This window comes from Miscanthus floridulus, chromosome 18 (assembly GCF_019320115.1).
Source record: "Miscanthus floridulus cultivar M001 chromosome 18, ASM1932011v1, whole genome shotgun sequence".
In the NCBI taxonomy this organism is placed as follows: Eukaryota; Viridiplantae; Streptophyta; class Magnoliopsida; order Poales; family Poaceae; genus Miscanthus; species Miscanthus floridulus.
Window position 1 is genome coordinate 132433848 of NC_089597.1, and position 5143 is coordinate 132438990.

The 5143-nt window shown below is 45.2% G+C and overlaps 1 pseudogene; it reads right to left on the reverse strand.

Moving 5' to 3' along the window:
• Window positions 1-1165: 1165 nt before the first annotated feature.
• Window positions 1166-4854, reverse strand: LOC136520457 (probable magnesium transporter NIPA6; annotated as a pseudogene).
• Window positions 4855-5143: the final 289 nt, after the last annotated feature.

Consider the following 5143-nt stretch of genomic DNA (forward strand, 5'->3'; position numbering starts at 1 on the left):
GCTGAAACTGGCTGAAAAACACTGTTCCGCTGAATTGTTGTGAGAGAAAAACACTGTTACGGCTGAAAAAACAAGCCGAACAAGCCAAATTTAAGACAAGCGAACGGGGCCTCACTTAGTTGGCAGTCGGCCCAACGCCGTTAGTATTTACTTTTACAAAAAGTCTGTTTAGCAGTTGGCAGGCAAGTATGTCTATATTTTGCTACATAGCATCCAAACTCTTTAACTGTACTCAATCTGACATTGAGTTCCTTGTCTTTGTGATGAACAGGCTAGTTGCCGAGACTAACCAGCTTGAGAGTGAGAAAGCTCAGAAAGAAGCTGAAGTCGTGACGGAGGAGAATGTAAAGGCGATGGAGGAGAATGTGAGGCTACGTGCAATGCTTGACAAGGAGGCGCTGCTCCAGGCCATGAGTGAGCAGTGCAAGTTCATGGCCCTGAATCACCACAACTAGCAGTAGCAGGCCATGACCCTGAGGCGGCTTCCCTTGCCCTACTGATGTACCTTACAAACTACAGTTACATTGAAGGTTAATTTGTGGGTCACTGGGTGGATCTTTTGAAAAAATTGTCAAGGACATTCTGGTACCAGTTTGGCAAAAGTCCAAATTCAGAGGCGGGGCAGCAAATTTCAGCTCGTCTAGCTAACGCCTTGTTTAGTTGGCGAAATTTTTTAAAAAATGGTACTGTACCACTTTCATTGTTATTTGGCAATTAATGTCCAATCATAGTCTAATTAGGCTTAAAAGATTCGTCTCGTGAATTTCGTCTAAACTGTGTAATTAGTTTTATTTTTTATTTATATTTAATGCTTCATGCATGCGTCCAAAGATTCGATGTGACGGGGAATCTTAAAAAAATTTGCAAAATTTTGAGAACTAAACAGGCACTAAACAGAAATTTCACATTACAAGATGATAATAAGGATCGATTTTTACCTAAAAATAATGGTTGTAGAAACCGACAAACATACCGTAAAGGTGAATAGTACTACCTCCGTTCCAAATTATAAGTTGTTTTGACTTTTTTTTTATATCCATTTTGCTATGCATCTGGACATAAATTTGGAACGAAGGGAGTACTACTAGGTAAGCTTACATCCCCAAGCGAGGGTGATAAGCATGTGCATCATTTCGATCTTTAGTTCAACACCAAAAACATTCGAGAATGCAGAATACAACTGGATGCATCAATCTTCACTTCTGAGCTTTAGTTAAAGGAGAAACATTTACACAAACTACAACATGCAGGCAATAATTCTGCTTGCTTTAAACAATGGCGAAGTTCTATCCTGTCCCAGTACAAAAACAATCACAAATTTACAGGCTCCTATGTACAACCCGAAAAATGGCAGATGAAATCTCCTCAGCCCAAAACTGCCAGATTGCTGGCACTATTAAGATTTACACCTCGATTTGCATGTTCCGTTTCCGATGTCTATTAGTTTCTTCAATCAATAGCAAAAGCGGAGGAAAATGTATCATCATACTGGGGCAGGTGAACTTTGCAGAGCTACGAAGTAGTCCTCTTCAACATTCTTTAACAGATTGTCAGTGCTTAAGCTGATACACCATGATATAGACCCTTTATCCAAAGGCCAAGGCAACAAAGCTGAAATTAACAGAAAATTTTGCTCAGTTCAAGCTTTGTCATCATAAATATATATTTTTTCACGAATGAGCAGGAGAGCTGCATATCATCATTATATTAAGAAGATCAACGAGTCTAAGAAGACTCATGCATGGCCCCTAGAGTAGGAAATAGTACAACTTTGCCAATAAAAAAACAAATAAACCACCAGCGAGCTAACCACAAAATCGAGTCATCGTAAATATATTATTACTGCCAGAATATGCCAGATCGACAACTTTTTGGAAGTTTTATCCTCACAAACAAGACGTGAGTCCAAATGAGCTTTTGGTCAGAAAAGTAATGAAATATTTTTACAAATGTTGAGGACCATGAATGCTAACTTAGGGCTATCACCGTCTATCACCAATTAAGTGATAATTTGATAACACTATTTACTGATAAAGCAATAGCTTGGCAATTTTTTTGGTCGCATAAAGTGTTCAATCCTCATAGAAAAGCCTGATTGTTTCTTTCATGAAATTGGAGCATTAGGAGTTATCGACAAAAAAGGGGAATAACGATTCAGCAGAGCATGGTGTATTTTGCTAGAGAAGAATTACACACATATGTAAAAACAGCAAATTGAGCTAAATGACTACCTGCAGAATTGTTGGCTCCCTCCTCTGCTGTGTGCAACAAAATGGTCCCAGAAAGGATGGTTATTAGGCCACATAATTCAGAAGCAATACTACTAAAGCTTTGACCAGCCCAGTCCTGCATTTCATAGTTTTGTAGTAATAAGCCCAATAAGTACAAACACAGCCTAGTTATGCTTAATTAACAAAACAAATAGGGCTAGTTTGTACCTTAAACATAATTCCACTCGCCACTATTGTAAGGGTAGTAAACATTACATAATAAATAGGGGAAACAATAGCCAGATTAAAGGTATCCAGTGCCTGCAAAAATAGAAGGAAGTTGGCATAACCCTAAAACTGAGATATATGCTGCAACAATCAGAAATGTACTAGACGAATTTAAGATGCAAGTTTTCTTGATAACTTGTAGTGGATGGTTAAAATATGCTTGTAGCTTGTAGCAGAATAACAAATATTTTAAGTTGTCAATGCTCAGAAGTACACGCTCTAGGTACAATCAAGCAACATACACTCATAGTGAAGCAACAGGTTTCAAAAAAAAAAAAAGATGTGCATACCTTGTTCAGGTAATTTATTTGAGAAACCCCACAGACAATTGCAACCATAAGAAAAAGCCATGTGTATGGATAAGCAGCCTGATTCACTCCAGTCCAGCGTAAGCTTTATGGCAACACCAATGGCTTTGATGCTAACAACCTACAAAGTCAGGAAAGCTCAGTAACTGCATATTCCTACAGTTAATCTGTGCATCTGCCACTCAAAGCACACTTACCGTTAGTGATCCCATTGAAGAGCAGATACCCAGATATATCAGGATGTTAGTCTGACCGTATCGAGGTTCAAAGAAGAGTACTAGTGTTCCCACGAGTAACAATGTTGTCACCGCATATGCTAGAAATCCTGCCAATGATCGACAGCCCAGGATAGAGACATTCTGTGAGAACTGCAGCTCCAACAAACTGTCATGCGCACGATTGGGTGCAATGACTCACCTGGTTGGGTAGCTAGGTTCCAGATTTCTTTGACAGAGTTTGGCATATGCTCTTCAGGAGCATGCATAACAACAACAACTGAGCCTACTATGCACGATACACATCCAAGTACCCCGAGCTTCTCAAGCCGCTCCTTGAGCACAAAGTGTGCCAACACTGAACTGCCCAATTCCAGAAAAAACTCAATGTCAAGCAAAGAAGATCGCAGGACCGCATATCTAAGCGGTATCAGCTTGTGGTATGGTATGAAAATTCACCTCACGATTATGCTTAACGCTCCGAGTGGAGTCACGAGTACAGCTGGCGCAAATACGTAAGCAATGAAGTTTGCGACCTCCCCAAGCAGCACTTGTGAAGATCAACACTAGGCAAATTCAGTTGGGGATGCCAAAGTTATAAATTGAGAGTAAATTTTAAGTGGAGCATTGTGGCCTACTTGTGGTCATTCCGGCCCACCACAGTGGCTCGGAGAGGTAAGTGTATCCTCCACCACCTGTAATGCAAAACAGAAATGGGCCCGATAAGCTAAAATCAGAAGACTATTGGGCATGCCGCATGAATAGAGCTTGTTTTTATGGAATGTCTGATAGACCTTATAACAGGTTTGACGAAAAAAAAGAAGACATAATTGATGAAGTTGAACACAACAATACTAGATGAAGATATCAGAGCAACCAAACTGACCCCATCTTGAAACCACAGCGGCTCCCGAGCTTGGATCACATGTATTATATCTAGAAGACAGGGACAAGACGATGAGGACCGAACCGCTCATGACGCGCACAGGTTTCTGACTTTGACTAGAGACGGCGCAGGATTGTCAAGATCTAGAATCACAGACATCAGCCAGGTCCAATCACGGTAGACAAGGCGTCAAATCACGCACCGGCACGGCACTGCAGTGCTCGGAGCCTCGGATCAGGGGAACGAATGCGGGCACAGATTCAGAACGAACGACCTCCCGGGGCCCAGGCAGGAGCAGATTAGATCAGATCAGACGACTCAAGAGGCAGGCCAGGGTGGGATGGGATCCTAGGACGCGCGTGGAGAAGACGAATGGACACTAGCCACGGCAACGCGGAGAGGTGTGGTGCGGTACCTGCGCGGGCGCCGCACTTGGCGGCGCGCAGGAGGCCGATCTTCTTGAGGATGAAGCTGGCGCCGATGAAGGCGCTGGAGGCGACGGCGAGCGACAGGCCCTTGGTGTTGTCGGACACCGCCTCCTCCATCGCCATGGCTGCTGTGATGTGTGGTGGATGACGCCGAAGTGCCGTCCCCGAGCCCAATCCCTGCCTCCTCTGCCGCCCCGCTTCGAATCGACCCGAATCGAAGGCAGGAAGTTTGAATGGGGGAGGAGGGAACCGGGACAAGGGCTAGGTGGGGGGGCCGGCCGGCCGGCGCAGCGCAGTGCAGGCTGTCCCCGCCTCCGCGCTCCTCCTCGTCTGATTTGTCGTTGGCTCCTCCTCCGCGTGCGTGCGTGCGGCTTTACTATTCTCCCGGCTCCCTCCCGCTCCGACGGCTGCCGGCCGGCCGGCCGTTGATTGGGTGCCTGCCAGGCTGCCTGGTTGGCGCGGGGCTCCTTCCGCGATGAGTGGGGAGGACGGAGGAGGCCAAGCGCGCATGGGCGGGCCCCCACCAGGCCACCCACACAAAGGACTACGGGCCACGGGGCCAGGGTGGACGAAGGCGATGGTGGGACCGAGATGTCAGCCCGTGGAATGCACGGGAGCAGATCCGCCTGGTCCTGGGGGGGCGCGGTCTTGCCGAGGCCTCGTTTAGTTGGCCACCGAATCGGCGCCGCCGGATTCGGTGCGCTACTCTAGCTACCGTAGCGTTTTGTTTTTATTTGATAATAATTGTCTAATTGTTGATTAACTAGGCTCAAAACGTTCGTCTCGTAAAGTACAACTAAACTGTGCA